The following is a 17,418-nucleotide window of genomic DNA, read 5'->3' on the forward strand; positions in this document are numbered from 1 at the left end:
AACTATGTTTACCAGAAGGGCAAAAGTGAATTTGGATACAATCTGGGAATGCTCAGAAATTGGACACAATAAATTGCACTTCAGGGAGTATCATCTACATATTTCCCAAAACAGATGAGTTATTTCACCAAGCAGGAAACAACAAATCTTTATTTCTACTAATTCTGTTATCATCGTCCCTTAGGCCTATACAGCTCATCTACTGTCCAATTTTAGCTGTATGCTTCCCCAGAAACGTGATCTTTCTGAAACAGTGTCCTTTTCTGCCCTTCTTTTTTAATATTCAAATCTCATCCAGTGTAAGGAAAAGCATCAAAACATTTAAAAGGGCTAAAACAGTAATTCCTTTAAATGGTGATATAAGTACTGTTTAACACAGAGCTCTATTTGAATCACTATGGTAGAGACAGTTCTGTTTTCCCATCTGTAATGAAGCACGCATTTTTACTCAAATGTAACAGGATGTTCAGCTCCCAGGATAACGATTAGGAGAAGAGCTCCTGTTTTATTCTGCAGACAAAGCAGATACCGCACTTAAGTTTTTGTCTCTAGGAGCTGAAACCATAACAGAAGACAAGTTTTGTTAACAGTTTAAGCAAATAACCTTTTAAAAGTTTCCATACTATACAATTATGTCCTAAAGCAATTTTGATACAAGTTTCCTGTGGTCATAATCATCTTCATGGTACATACAGTCGTCTTCTCATCTATTAACAGTCTTGTAATCCAACAGGCCTTTTGTGCTGGAACACTAAATCAGCTTTGGAGGGGAATTTTGCACAAATGCAAACAAACAACTTGTGTTAATAGGCGCAATGCTATTGAAGTCTTCTAGTGCCTGTAGACAGCAGGCATCAAGAACACATTTCTGACCCCCAGGCAAGGCATCAGAGAAAAATCGAGAGAAAACTTTGATGTTTATTTCTTAATTACAACGAGCTGTCTGCAAATTCAGGGCATGATAGCCTTGAATTGATCTCACTCATCCTCAGTGTAGGAAATAAACATTTAAGTTGTTTCTGGGTAGCAGTTTATAGTAGATAAACAGATTTACTGGAGTGTGGCTCTATTTGAAAAATCTCTCATTTCCACTTCTAATTTATTTCAAACTTCATCACTCATGAGTTTCCCATTAATACATTTTTTTCTGAGTACTACCATCATTTAGTCATGAACTCATGTTCCAAATAATAATGCAGAAAGTTGGTTACAGAGTTGCTGTCCTTCAACTCTCTCTTGCTCTTCACATGAAATCTGTGGAGCAGGTCACAGTTCATTTAAAACAAACAAAAGCCCCGCACACACCAAAACATGGTTTCCCCTCAGAAATCACAACAATCTCAGTGGTCAAGGTTAGGATGGATAAGGTGTCCAACATACATTTATAGTTTTCACTCTACCAGGGCACAACAGACAGACTCAGGAAATCTTAAGCCTTGTTCTACAGAAGACAACCTGAACCACAGAGCACACAGGTGAACCATCAGTGCCCTTTCTTTTCAGCCCAAGGAGATTGCTTTCCTTTCTGGTGGGAAACTGGAAATACTTTCTTAACTACCTCCCAGACCTGAAGTTATTAGGAGTTTGTTTACAAAATACTTAGCGCACGCATATGTACACATACACTAATGATGTTCCAGTGAACAAAAGAAGAAAAAACCAAAACGCTCTACTTTCCCTTTTGTCCTCAAGTTTCCTAGCATTTCTCAGAACAAAAAAGCTGTGGGATAAAGTGGAAAATCCAAGACAAAGTGAAACCATCTAAAGAAGAGAATGAAGACAAGCACAACTTCAAGCTAGAACGATTCACAGTTGATTTATCAATGGATATCACAATTCAATGTTAGTTCCAGAAAAGCTGTCAAGTTTAGGTTTTTGCTGACCCTGTTGCCATGAAACGTCCCCCGAGATTTCACATAAACAGAAAATATACAAAAAGTTAATTATAGAGAACCACACTGTAATCTAATGCAGGCTCAGGGCTAGTGGAAGGGCATGTACATGTCACTACAAATATTTAAACAAGAAGTTCAGTGTTTGATTACATCAGTCAAGGCAAATTTGGAATTGTTCAGATCTGCCAAAAACACTTTTCTATCAAGTAACATCAGGAAACAGGCAGCATGTTATCTGCCTGCTGCAGCCTACCTGGAACACCACAGCAAAACCCCCTCTGCCTTTTCTACTGCTCCAGTCACGCAGCTAGGTTCTCCTGAGCTCCACCTCACCTCTCCTCTTCCTTCTGCACCATTTTCAAATCACTTTGAACATATTGAGTTTTGCACGTGCCTACAAATGCAGCTGGTTTCCTTCCCTTCCAATTTATTTCTCACCTTAGCTTTCTCCCCAGATCTTCCCTAAATGATGCACAACCTGAAGTCTTGAACCCTCAGCTTTTCTCTGGTATCATGCTATCACATTGAAAGAAATATGTAGTGGTCTCTGCGGACAGACACCAAACAGTAACACTCTTCTAAGAGCATTTTCCCTTTGATTGCATTCCATGATTTTAACTCCTTCAATCCCATCTGTTATTTCCCCTGTTTTTTTAAACTAGCTTACAAACTCTTAGGAGAAAGGGCCACAGTAGATTTTTCATACTGTATTACAATATGCAATGGAGGAGTGCTACTTGATTGAGCTTTTTCCTTTTGAGGATGTAGCCAGTTCTAGTTAATTTTTAGAGGTAGATAATGTGTCCTAAGCATTCAGCCTTGATTTTAAACTCCTCCAGAAAGGTATCGTCTTCATTTTCACATGTAGAACAGTACAGACATAGAATACAATTAAAAAAAAAAATCGAGATAATTTAATATTCAGTTTTATTTGGAAAGACAGACAACTAGTAAGGGTACCCTGGTACCATAACCATGCCCTTCTGCACAAAAGATTGGGTTTTCAATAGCTTGCTTTAAGAGTACAAGCCAGATCCTTAATATTCTTTTAATGCAATATTTTTAACTGATATGGTGCTTATGCTTGCAGAATGTTTTGATGCATTTACATTGCATTTGTGATTTAATCTACAGCTCTACACTTATCCCTTAGGTGTGCGGTAATCCCCACTGTTAAAAAGGCAAAGCAAAACAAGAAAGCTGAACACACACTATTTAAGCAATCTATTTCAAACAGATGTCAGAGACATATTTTATTATTTCTAAATCGGGCCATTGATCAGCAAGATGATGAGCAAAGAAAAAGATCTGCTAACGTAAAATGTGTGACTCTTATTTACACTGCATTTCCAATCAATAAGGTCAAAACATTACTAAAAAATGAAGAGTCATGGTTTTGATTTACTGCTGCTTCTCATGTTCTGGTGTGAAGTCCACCATCATATCGTACTAGAATTGTTTATACTTCATAACACTATCACTTTGTCACTGTAACGTATTAATGCCACATTAGTTATGCAGAAATGATTCAAAATTTTTAAGCTCTAATAAAGGTGCTAGACATCTCTGGCTGACTGACACAGCTGTATCCTTGGTCATTATCCTCAGATATTAGCTCATCCTGTAAATACCTTGCACAATGACAGCAGTTGTTATGATGAAATAAAAGCTTGCAAACACTTGCTCACAGCTTTTGTTTGTTTGTTTGTTTTAAGAATAGGTCCGTGCTAGAAAGATTTAATGTCTTTTACTTGTCTACAAGCAAAAGCACATGTGGAGGAGGAGCAGGCAATACACATTCCTCTCCTATCGTTCCTGTATTTGACCTTGAGTAATTTCCTTTAAACATGAGAACTTAACTTGTCTCCATCTGATAACAATAGAGACAGTACATTTAGCATCCAAAATGATGACGTTTACTGAAATGTCAATGGTTACTCATTAAGAACCGGACTGGAATGACTAACACTTCAAGGGCCCTATTTGTATTGGCTTGATGATTTATGGCACGGTAGTCATAAGTAATGATAAAATACAATACAATCATATGCCTGTGAAAGTTCTGGACACTGAAAACTTAGGACAAATTTTTAAATCAGCAACATAGATTTCTATGTTCTAGTATTCACCTTCTGAGAATTAGGATATAAAAATCACTTTTTATTTAATTTCTTGGACCTTGATTATTTTTATTAATTTGAGCATATGGTCTAAGTTTAGTGTAACAGCATGTGCATGTATATACAAGACAACTACCAGTGTCACTCGATTTCCGTACATCTGGCATTTCTAGATACAGTTATAAGTCTGAAAGCACAAAGGGCTACATGGCTAATACATAATGGGACTCCAGAAGCTGCTCCATTCAATACCAAATTGATCGAACTCAACAAATCCAACGTGTAAATAAGTTCCATATTCAGAACAGAGAATACGTAAGTCTTCTACCTCTGAGTTCTCCAAAATAAATCCCATCCTCATTCCCAGCTGATGAATCTAACCATCACATTCACTTCTGACTTTCCTTCTGTTCGAGAGAAAATGGAAACAAGTTCAGTTCAATATAGAAGCTTCAAGATCAAGCCACAGAACCAACAAAGCTTTAGTGCTATCGATAAGTGAACTGTTTCTGGCAGCATGGAAGGAAAATAGTTTCCTCTCTTTCAGTCTAACTGGAGCTTTAACGGAGAAACTACCAGTTACATACTGACACACAATCAGAATCCAGCTAGACTGGAAACAACAGCACTCAACTAATGTGGCCATTCTGGGGGAAAGAGCAGGCATATTCAAACATCCTTGGCTCAAGAAAATAAGGAAAGGGAGTATCAAAACTCACTCCATGTAAGTAAATAAAGACTACTCAGCAACAGGAAGATGAGAAATGTCTCGTCTCCTTGCACACCAGAATGCTCTTCACAAAGTCATCTGTCTTTTTTTGCCTTAGGGACTTTTTATGGAGATTAATTTCTACGCCTCATTTCATTACTATTCAAGAAAGTGCTTTAGATTTTCTGTTCAAATGTAACACCAACAGTTAAGTTACAAACTGCATTTTTAGGATGCATTTTCCCCAACATTTTAGGACTCATTTCAGCTTTTAAAACACCTTGAAATTACTCTCAATGTAGAAGTTACAAATAAAGGATTTAGCATTTTCATCCTCTGGATGGTATTTTTTCCTGACATTCAATTAACCCTGTATCACTGATACTAATATTTCAATTTCCAGTAAAGTTACATTTCTGGTGCTTTGTTTGTTGCTCAAACAGGTTTTTAAATTTATTAAAGGTACATTAACGTAAAACCAATGGCACTTAATATAGTGAATTAACTGAACAGGTAACACCTACAAGCTATTCAAAAAAGCAGAGAAGCATCTAAATTACATCTCCTGTCAAGTATAAATACTAGTGACATTACAGTCTTACATAATGCTAACTGCAGCTATAATTTATACACAAAGATTTCCACATTATATTATACCAAATTTTAAGATGGATGAGGGCTTTCAAGCAAATACCTTTAAACAAACAGAAACCACTTAAACATCAACAAATAAAAAAGATACAGGTTTTCTCAAGTTAGACGGCAATGGCAGACATCAGCTTCATCCACATGAACTGATCTTTAAGCCTACCAGTAAAGATTTTTATTTTTTTTTTAAGGAATTAATATTTATGTAGTTTTAATCATAGGCAAAGATGAATGAGGATTGAAATCTGTTAATTTAAGCATACTCTCCTCACCACGAAATGCAATAGGAGATTCTCAAGAATAGACCTATCCAAAGTACCAGGATAAGAATACAACCAGTATCTCCTTTTTACTTAAGCAGCATCAAAATCTTACTTTCCTTCCAGCAGAAGTACCATTTAACATCATTTCCCTCTTATTTCGTTCATGGAGACCAACTTACACTTTGCACATTTATGTCTCTTTCTTAGCTAATTATTTGACTCACGGAAAGCAGAACAACAGTAAGATGCAACACGTTGGATATTCATTTTGAAGAAGACCACTGACAATTCCATCATACTTACTAAAACACGCTACAACTGTACTAGGGAATAATTACATGCATATGTAAAAGCTCGGCCAAATATTACCAGGCTGTACCCTTGGCCAAGAAACAATAAAAAGTAAGTTAGTAAGTTGGTAAGTTGGGGGGCAAGTCTACCTCTAACTGATTTTAATAAACTTTGAATATGCCAGTTATCAGTGCTTCAGCAAGATGCTCAATCTTTCAGAATAAATATCTACCTAGCAAAATGAAGATGGAGCTCTTGGTGAGCATCACTGAAAAACTGTGAGGATGTAAAAGCACTCAACAACATAGCACTGGTCTGGCAGAATCAGCAGAAAGGTTGTTATGCTGGTAGCTGGTTGATCAGCCTGTCACCACAGATTCATAGATTTGCATACTACCTAGACTGAAGCTAAATTCAGAGCTTTTTGTTCTCTAGAGGGATGTCCATTTAGTCATATTCACATGAACGTAGTACTTGACAGACTAGGTAACCTGCTGTAACTTTTCCGCATCAATATACCGTAACACTAAATCAACCTCTATAAAGGAACAACAGTATCACTTTAATATGTGTCCCACCTAGGATTCCATATAACCTTACATATTTTAAAAAAAAATTTCTAAACATGGTATTTTATTTCTGAACCAAAGCCCTCACAAGTCTTAGCTTCAACATGATTTCCCCAAGCACAGTAAATATTCTAATTTGTCAGACAACAATTTTTTAATTTATTTATTTGAGAGGACTGTAGTCAAACACTGAAATCAACAATAATGGATTAAATTCCCCTTACGATTTTTACATTGCAATATTTATTGGTAACTTCTGCACAGGTTTTACACACACAAGTTGTCATAAGAAGAGAACCTCCTTAGGAGAGAACTCAAAAGTCTTGGAAAATTTAAAGTTTGTACACTGGGATTATAATTGAACCTTAAAGGCGAGCAAAGCAAAGGTGGCAAAGCAAACACTGCATCTCCTTTTCTTAACCCGCATAACAGCTGCAAAAATATTACAGTACTTCATGCATTTACCACTTTAAAACAGTACAGAAGCTAAATAGAACAGTGACTACTATATGTAAAATTGCTTACACCAATCTTTGCTAAACTGCAGTCTGACTTTATCCTATTTTCACCAATTTCAAAGGCAGAAAATCCTGTAACTCAAATCAGTGGGATCAGGACTGGGCCTTTAGAGAGAAAGCAAAACTATATTAAAGTCTGTTTGGTCTCATGAAAACAAACTGTTTTCACTTGTTCATTGTTTCAAGGGCAATATTTCAAAATAAAAAAGTAGACTTAAAAAAAAAATGAAACAAAACTCACTCAATGATTCAGTTGCACAGCAAAAATAAATAGTATCACATACAGAAGCACTGGCTTTTCCTTTTGTTGTTGGTTTTTTTTTTTTACTATAACAATCAACAATTTCATAGCAATAACTAAGTAATTTGAAAATATTTTTAGGATTATAATATATCCACTTCCTAAGTTTTCTATGATTGGCTTCAGTTAGGTCCTGAGAAGCTCAGAAACATTTACTTGAAGATAATTGTTGTGATGCTGATTTACAAGCTATACTTGCTAGAATTCCATTAGATTACCGCACATGGGTTACCACACATTAGATGTGGTAACAGCTCATGTACATATGCGTATAAGCAGTAAATACATTTTGTACTAAGAATAAAACACATATTAATACCTAGAAGATTAATTTTAAAGCTGTATTGTGTGCTATCGCAAAATGGGGATGGGAGTCTGAGCTGGGTAATCTTTTAGCTGTATAGTTTCATCACTAAATAATGCTGCTTGGCACTGATTAAAAAAAAGTGTAAATTTTGATGGAATTTGGCAATTTGTTTCATTCTTTGTTCATGTCAAAACAATGTTTCTTCTTTAGAAACTGGCTAAGAGAAATTTTAAAAAATGCTTTAGAATTTTTCATTTCATATCACCCAATGTAGTGTTTCTCAGTCCCAATTTCTTCTTAATTTGCTCATGAAATAAACTTCAAGTCATTCTTGGGTTTGGTTCTATTCCCAATTCTAATATAAAGAGATAGCATTAGACATAGGACATCGACTCCACCTGTCTCTCTCCATAATGTCTTTAAAGATGGACCATATTTGCATTCTACAGAGAAAACATGACTAACAAAGCATACAAAACAAAACCAGAGAAACAAAAAAGAAAAAAAGGGGCTATGGACTAAACAGTTATCTCTCTTATCTGGAGTTAAGTGCATAAGACAAGTCTTACTTCATTTCTACCACTTATTTTTATTAAAAAACTCATAAAACAAAAAAACCCTGAAGCTTCCACGCTTACCATAAAAAAAAAAAAAAAAAAAATCAAATTGCCAAGCAAAAAACCCAATATAACTCAATTGCTAATAGCACTGACCTTGTTGATATATTATCTAAACAAAGTCTCAAAATCACAGTACAGTAATTTATGGTAATCTCTCATGTACATTACAGGTTTGCATTTGGGAATGGTAACATCAACATATAAAACAATTTCTCATGGTCTGTAGCTGCTACTCTAGAAAGCTTTGTATGAATTGCTCAGAGCAGTTCAATACAGCTCATATATGCTTTGTGATTCCAAAATTCAATTTTGTAACTCGTAATCAACTACAAAAATATTATGAACAGAATATGAGCAACATTAAAATGCAATTTCTTCTTACTATTGACTACTTATCAACTGACAACTTAGTCTGTTGAAATTAAAACAATTGGTGTATTTTATGGTGATTGCTAGAGCTGCTGACCATAAGTAAAATTACTGTGCTTTATAGACTTAAAAGTCTCTTAATCTAAGCAGCCAGTTTAACCTAACATTTCTAAAGACAATGTAATCTTAACTAAAATGTGTTAATGAAACACTAAAAGGTTGCACAATTAAATTATAGTTGAATATGGTTCACGTTAACTCTTCCCTCTAGCATGTCCGCAGAGGTAAGAACCTGCTTTGGTTACACAATAAAATTGCACAGGATGTCATAGAAAGGATGGCTATCCATCTACATTTACAAACGTTCAGATGAAAGACATCTTATCCCTTCCCTCTCATTCCATGCTCAAACAGTTAATTAGGCAAGCAAATCAGGATCAAATCCTCTGCTGAACCACTTGGTATGACTTCAGCGATGAAGTCAGTGGCATATTTCCACGTAGGTGGAAATACGGCATATAGCGGCATACACCACATCGGTGGAAATACACCTACTTACACCTATGAGCAATTGGCCCATTTCCTCTCAATTAATGCTTTATTTAATAAGCACCACCAAAACATTAATTCTCAAAACAGCACTGCAAGATTCAAACAACAGGCAGTGGTAAAGGTAAAATTCCCAACTCATCTTCACATGCTGCATCTTCTGATTTTTCAATAACCAAAATAGTTGCTTACTACTAAGATTTACTCTTGTACTCTTCAAAAACATTTACTCCATGGTGACTCTGATTTATTGAAACGTATGGAGTTTATAGAAATCCACAGTACAGATAATGGGTTTCTAAACCTCTGAACGTTATAATGCTATAACTACACTGTAAAAGAGGTTAGCTCTCATGTTCTAGCACACATACATGAAAATGCATTGCGCAGATAAGGAACACCACCATTTGCAGACACCAAAGCATTTGGACAAATGCATGAGGCATCTTTTACAACAATACACAGAGTAAGTTTTGCAGATATGCTGTATCCAAGACAGTTCCCATGTATTAACCTAAAAACTTCAATGACCAAAATCCTATTTTGTACAAAAAAACAGGACATCTTTGCTGATAAAAGTAGCTAGCCTACATGCTGTAAAATCCATCTTGTCCCAGGCTAAGACAGACACAGGTGCAAACTCTGACTATAGGGCTTTTCTTTTGTAACTAACTGCCTACCTATGTTACAAGGAGAAGAAGAAACAATACCAGTCACTACGCCTACAACCAGATCTTTGTCACTTAAAAGCAGTTAATAATACAAACTTAAACAACAAAAATATATTAAGATATGCATTTAATGCTGTTTTACTAGTTGAGGGCACAGCGTGGGCTCTGCGTCAAAGAGAATGATTTGTATTTCACGAGTGGGATAGAATTTGCTTGTAGCGCCAAAGTACTAATAAAAAGAAGAGGGAAAGGGAAATAAAGACTAAAGCTCGCAAAACCAGACAGTTCTCAATTCAACACTGACCTAATGTTAAAGAACCTGGTACATGGCACTTCCCCAGTAGAAAAATGAAATAAGGGTGGTATTTCCTTCCCATATTCGGATCTGGATAAAAACATGGAGGAAAAAGATGGTGGAGAAAGTCTTACCTCTGGGAGAGACTATAAGGGGAGGCTGGTGATGGGTAAGATCAAAGTTGTGAAAAAGCAGCTGAAAGCAGACCTGTGTAGATTTCAGTTCGCTGGACTTCACAAAACAGAAGGGCTCGACATGATGATAGAGAGCTCTGCAGAAAAGCAGACAAAATTTTGGATGAATTGGAAGCTCCGAGGAAAGAGCTGGGGAAGAAACTGAGGAAAATTAAAAGAAATTAAAGTCAGCTCATAGGTGCATCTATAACCTGGATGTATAGAAGGGGAGGGATATTTAGTTCTTATGGTTTATAAAGCACATCAGGTGGTTACGAAAGAACAAGACCTGTAAGCATGGTTCTCAAACGTTGTGAACAGAAAGGGCTGAGAGCTGTGCAAAAGTGGGAGTAAGAGGAATCTGAAAAGGAACAGGAAAAACTGGTGAACGGGGCAGAGAACAAAGTCAGAAAAACACAGCAGTAGTTCGGAGCAAGAAGTAATTTGATAATAAAGGGGCATCAGAAGTACCTGTCTATAGGAAAGCAGTATGGTCTTCAGAGGTGGGAAAGGCTCTATGGTTAGTGGCACATGTGTGGAAGACACAATTTGAAAGCGGAAACTTGTATATGACAAGTTATAGGTATGCCTGCTGAGGATGGCTTATAGGAACAAGCAAGAAGGCTTTTATCCAGACCATCAGGAAGCCTGCAACGAGCAATGCTTCTTCTGCATTAATTTCCTTCCCAGCGACACCTCCCTGGTCCAGTAGTTGGCTAGTGTCTTGTGTAAGAAATGAACTCAGAAACAAAATGGGCTGCACAGCTAAATCGGAAAAATCCTATCACACATCAGAGTAGCTGAAGAAGAAAGCGTCTTCTAGAACAAAAACATGCGTTGTGAGGAAAGTAGTTTACTTGCTTGCTTTTAAAAGAGAAAAAAAAAAAAGGGTATCTGAGTTGTTTCAGATAAGCAACACGACCTCCACGAATCTTTCTTACTTCACAAAAATGGAGCAAGAAAGTCTCACGCCTCCAACCTGCATGTGAAAGCCCCATCATACTTCCCACTCCGCTGTTGGCTGCTACCACCTTTTGGAACCAGTTTCCATAGGATGAGAGCACTGGGAAGAGGAAACACAGTGGAGGACAGTCATCCATCTCCCAGGTTTGGATTCTCTATCAAGCACAACAGTCCACCACCCGTTACCCTGGAAATGAGTGGAACTTGCGAAGTTCCACTTCTTGAAGGTCTTCTATTAGATAAACAAAAACTTCAGTTTACAATAATTAACACCCTGATTTATCAGAAGAAAAACTAAAGTAATGGTATTATTTAATTGCCGTACCCTTAAAAGGAATGGTCAAGTTATTGATACGCTACTCAAAGCAAAGTCAATGCAGTCACGTTCATACATGCCATCTAAGAATCTTTACCCCTAAATTACTCTGTTCTCACTAAGTTTCTATAGTTAATATAACTCAACAACACAAAACTGGTAGATGAGGCAGATACACTACAGGCACACAATGCAGCCAGTATTTCATTAATGACCACTTAAGTCTCAAGAGACCTCTCTTTTAGAAGATGTTTCTTTAGATGTTGCATTGCTACACTCCTCTGCAACCCCAACATCACGTAGCAGTCTACAAACGTTCATATGAACAAAATTATGCATAAACCAATTATCCCTCAGCGTAGAAAACAATGCAAGAGCAACTCCATGAAAACGTCATCCAAAAGAGTGTTCCAAATCTACCTACAGTCCTGAAACAGAGTTACAGAAGGAGCTATTTGCTCACAACCCTTTTCAGATCTAAAACCCAACATTTCAATAATGGAAATATGAATTCTTTAAAATATGTCAAAATGCTGTCAGATATTTAAGACTGAAGTCCATATAGACAGAAAGAGATGTAAGACACACACTGTATACTTTACTTTACACTGTATAAAAGTATACTGTATACTTTACACTGTATAAAGTTTACTTTATACTGTATACTTTACACACACACTGTATAAAAGCAGAACTTTATACCTAAAACCCCAAATGCCTTTTCTTAAACCAAACCCAAACAAACAAACAAACAAACAGAGTTTATGGACTCCTCATAACCCTTAGCAAACATCTGCCTGCATTCAGGAAAACAAACAAACCAAAACACCAAAAATGCCAACAGCCCACAGGCAAACCAGAAAAATACATCTGTAATTTGGAACAAGCAGTACTGTCTACTTAAAAGAGGCTCTGAACTGGAAGAGTGCAGTAATTGCTCATTAAGGCTACAGAAAATAAGCACTGCTGAGTGAAGGCTTCCAAAGCAACAAGCCAGTGCTACACCCAATTCAATACAGTCATTTTAATTTCAATATACTTATAGACAACATATTTAACTAGAAGGAATCTTTTCCATCCAGTCTTACACTACTTGTTTTCTAAAACTCAGAAACGAGAATTCTGTCCTAGAAGGTAGAAAACAATACAACAATAGCCTCACACAGTAGCTTCAGCCAAGGAGATTATGATACATGATATATATGATTTTTGTTCTTTTAAACAGAGAAATTCAAATAAAACAGTTCAGTGCAACAGAATGAAAACAAAGAAGGAATATTTCTTTTCAATAATATACTCAATAGACTTAGGTTCAAATTTGTAGTAGAGAAACAGTATTAAAAAAAGCCAAAGTAGTAGCTTAAGTATCTTTTAATCAGCTTTCAGAAATATTCTGTTAAAACAGTAAATACAGTAGGAAAGAAACTGACTTGTTTTCTCAGTATAGATTAGTCCACTGGATATTTAGTAAGTTCTTGTAGAGTTGAGTTTTTGGGTATCCTCAATATTTTACTGAAAGAAGTTTTAGAAAAGACGGGTTCTCATTAGAAAAACCTACATTCACGTCTTTAACGTATACATATATATTCTATGTCATAAAGGATAGTCATAACGTATCTTATTCTTAAGACCTCTGAGACTGTTTAAGAGAGATAACAACACCAAGACGACTGCGTATTTTCAGCTTTATTTGGTCGTAAATATATTGTCAAAGGAGGGACTACACAGTAACACCTAGGTAGAACGTTACATATTAGCAAGACGTAGCCAGTGCAATTGAACTCTCTTTGACTTGACGCTTTTTACGGTTACATGGTGTTGAACATTAACTCAGTTGTGCTGAAACTGTGAAACGTAATCAAGAGACAAATCTAGATGAGCAAATAGCAGACAAGAAATCAGAAACTCCTGAATTTCAGACGTAGGGCCATCACCATTTCAATAATTGGTCTCTAAGACATTTTAAAATCTAGTCCTGCTACAGTCATTGTGAGATACTGCCAGTCATTGTGACTGAAGCAAAGAAAGGGCACACCGTTCTCCCAGTCTGTAAAATGGGAACAAAAAATATTCCTAACCAAATGGAGAGGACTGTGTTTTTCCATAATCAAAGCCCTGAGATAATGAGATAATTAAGCAGGACTATTCTTCTTACCTTTTTCAGATTAAGATCATTTAAAAATTAAATTCATACCATTTTGACCTCATGAATCGCATTGAAATAACATACTGCCTGCTCCAATTAACATCAATGCCCAATCCTCAGTATTTCCTGCCTCAATGAAAGGAAGAAAGCACACGCTTACCTATTCCTAAACCATTACTGCAGAGCAAAAATGTTGCGTATGTCCATACACACGTGACTACAGGCACACGTGTGAGCAACCATGTCGTTTTTCAGTTTTAAAAACTATCATTTTAAATTACGATGCCACATCAAATGAGTAATAATAGATTTCTTTTGCTACATCTTTTCTCACATAACACTGCTTTTATAGAACTCTGAATACATTTCAATAGCTTTTTTTATACATAAGCCATCAATACAATATGTTCATTTGCTTCCACATCTGACTACTTGAGATGTTAAGAGTAGTAATTTGCATTCCCACATTCTTAAGAGTTGCTTTTAATAAGAATTTTCTGTTTTTTGATTTATATGTGTCATTTAAAGATTTAAAATTTAGCAAACGGAAGGCACTTTTCTCTTTAAAAGAAAAGATTTTCACTTAAGTATTTGAAATGTAGTTTTCTTGGGTTTTTTTTAAAGATCAGACATTCATAGAACAAAACCTATTGGGAACGTGTTATTCAGAAAATTTCTAATCATTCCTTGAAACGAAACTGTGATATAACAAAAAAAAAGGCAATACCCACAAAGGTTCCTAAATGCCCAAGCTGTTAAAAGATTTGAGTTTTTGAAACAAGCCAAAACCCTCAAAACATACAGTTGCGTTAAAAATACATTAACAACTTCTGATGATTTTATATTATCGATATATGTTATCTATAGGGAAAACAGCAATTAGTTTATTAACAGCCCTGTATTTCATCTGAGGAGAAGTATTTTGAAATTAGCCCATAGCATTACGAGTCATGCATAAAATAAGCTTTAAAAAGAAACTAGGGACAGGAAAGAAGGAAAACTATTGGGCTGGGTCTCACCTTCTGATGGATAGATCTTTCCCTACTACAGTGTATCTTGCTATTTGTGATTCACAAAGGGTTCTCCACACCACCAAGAATTCCATACTTCAAATATCAAATTGCTCTACGTTAAGCTTCACAATTAACAGCTAAAATACAGGCACGAGGAGCGGTGGGGTCTTGTTACTGCAAAAACATTTGGAGATATAGTAGATGTTTGAGATGCTTGCCCCACCACACGGACAGCTGGTATTTATTTCCATAGTACAGTGTATCTGACTCATTAATTATCAGAGAAGCATCAGCACAATCAAGATGGGTATCTACAACCTTTGGATATTACGAACACAATCAATGAGAGACTATCACTAAGACAGTTATTACACAGTCTAAAAAGGTAGCATGTATTTAAAGCCAAAGAATGGAGGGGAGATAGGAGAAGTTCTTGCCTTTGATTTGAGAATTAGAACATGTAAAGCCCGTATCTGCTAGGGTAGACGTGTTGACATTTAACACAGTAAGATCATACATTTAATACTCAAGAAGCAGAGACCTCTCTGCGTACCACAATCATATCAATAGCCAGTCTAAGCATTCATCAACCGAGCCTAAAGCGTCAGTCACGAGCTACAGCCCTAAGGTATTTAGGGAAAAAACAGTTGAAAGCAGCAGAAGCAGAGCAGTATAACGACTTTGCCTTGTACACCTTGCCTAAAACTAGAGATTACCAGATCCCATGGACCGTAGGAAGAAAGTATACTAATATACGTTTAACAGATTATGTCTGAGAATCAGCCAGGCGTAAGGCAGCCCCCATCCACCAGCGGGGAGCGAGCGCGGTGCCGCTGCCCCGACAGAGCCACCTCACCCCTGCGCGCACCGGGATGCGGCTTTTCACGTGAGCGGCCCGGGCACTCCCGCAACGCCAGCGCGGAGCCGGCGCCAAGCGCCGCGCCGGGGCGCCCCGCGGGGGGCGGGCGGCGGCCCCCGGCAGCGCGCCCCGCCTCTCCCCGCCGCCGCACCCCGCGGAGAGCCGCGCACACCAGCCGCCGCCGCCCCGCTTCGCCTCAGCAGCGGCGGCAGCCGCGGACGGAGAAGCGGCTGCCGCCCGGGGCGAGAGCACCCCGGCCGGGCGGGCAGAGCCCCGCGCCGCGCCAACCCACCCCGTCCGCCCGCCCGCCCGCTCGAGCGCGCCGGCCGCGCTGCAACCGCGGGCGAAGGAGACCCCCTATAGGCGCGAGGAGAGTTGGTGCCTCAGCCGGTGCACAGCTGCGTACGCAGCATCTCTGCGGGGCGACGGCGCGAGCTGCCCTCGCTCGCGCAGCGGCAGCGGGCTCCTGCAGCGGCACAGCCAGCCCGCGCGGCGCCAGGTGCCCGCACACCGGCACGCACCGCCTCGGAGCCACGCGCCTGCCGGCACCGTCCGCCCGCGAGGCTCCGCCGCCTCACGGCACAGATGTAGGCGCACGTACACACCCAGCGACATCCACAAAAAACCCTCGGGGAGCGCCCGGTGGTTCCCGCTCCGGCGGGGCCGGGCACCCCCTCGCCACCCCGGCACGGCCGCCGCCCGCCGCCCGCGAGAGGCGAAGTTCGGGCGCCCACGGCGCCGCTCCCGCCTCCCCGGCAAACTTACCGAGCGCGGCCACCGGCTGAACTTTCAGCAGCGCCCCGGCTCAGCCCCGCCGACGGCTTCTCCCATCGCCTCTAGGTGCGGTGCCCGCGCCCCGCTCCCCGGCGGCTGCGGCGCGGTCGAATATAAATCCACATTGCCGCTGCCGGCGCCTCGCAGCTCCCCCGCAGCCCGCCCCGGCCCCTCCGCACCGCTGAGGGGACGGCGCCGGCTCCTGCTGCCGCGGCTCGACCCGCAGCTAACGGCGGCGGCGCGTCAGGCTGTGAAAAGCCAAGGCGCGAGAGGAAGCGGGGCCGGGCTCGGCGTAGCCCCGCCGCCGCCGCTACTGCTGCTGCCGCCGCTCCTCTCCGGCGGGTGTAGTGTCAGCGGCGCCGCTCGCTCTCAGGGTGGGTTTTTTCTTTTTTTTTTTTTTCCCCCTTTTCGGCTCCTTCGCTGTTAATGAGCATGCCCGGGAGATCTGCGCAGGCGCGTTACCGACCGCCGCGCCTCAAGTCGCCTTGCACCGGCCGCCACCGCGGGCTGTGAGGCGAGAGCTGAGGGGGCGCGAGCCGGGGCAAGGCGGACAGGGCTGCCCCTCGGGCGGCGGTGGCACCGAGGCTGGAGGAAGCAGAGGGCGGGCGGCGGAGTCTGAACCGTCAGTCGGGAAGCTTTCGGCAGAGTTAGAGAAGTAGCCGGGGAGGTGAGGCGGCTGCGCCCGTCTGAGGGAGAGGAGCTGCCCCGGCCCCGCGGGGACAGAGCGCCCACGCTGGCCCACGGCTTCTCACGTGCGCGGGGAAGGGAGGAAAGAGAAAAACCCACCGGCGGTCCTCTGCGTTTGGAAATAACGCAGAATACCTCCCTCTAAATAATTTACCTTGCCGAGGAAGTAAGACTGATAGTGGAATCAAGGCTTGGGAGAGAGCTGTTGATTTATAAATGGTGTTCCAACCGCTTTGCTTTACGAGCTGAGCTTATTAACGTGGGGATCTCCTGTGGCCACCTCCATTAACAGTCCCGGGTCTTGGTACAGGGGAACTTCATCTTCTGGTGATGATTTCTGTAATTTCATCATTTATACGCTG

At 40.0% G+C, this 17,418-nt stretch overlaps 1 protein-coding gene across 1 annotated transcript in view; it reads right to left on the bottom strand.

The window, feature by feature from the left end:
* The window catches only part of TENM1 (teneurin transmembrane protein 1), a 353,539-nt gene extending 336,831 nt beyond the window's left edge, over positions 1-16,708 (bottom strand). The window contains exon 1 of the mRNA XM_075513171.1: positions 16,361-16,708. The gene's annotated coding sequence lies outside the window, so the exon portion shown is untranslated. The remainder of the gene's footprint in view (positions 1-16,360) is intronic.
* Between the last annotated feature and the right edge of the window lie 710 nt (positions 16,709-17,418).

The sequence above is a fragment of the Mycteria americana genome, chromosome 10, assembly GCF_035582795.1.
Source record: "Mycteria americana isolate JAX WOST 10 ecotype Jacksonville Zoo and Gardens chromosome 10, USCA_MyAme_1.0, whole genome shotgun sequence".
Taxonomy (NCBI): domain Eukaryota; kingdom Metazoa; phylum Chordata; class Aves; order Ciconiiformes; family Ciconiidae; genus Mycteria; species Mycteria americana.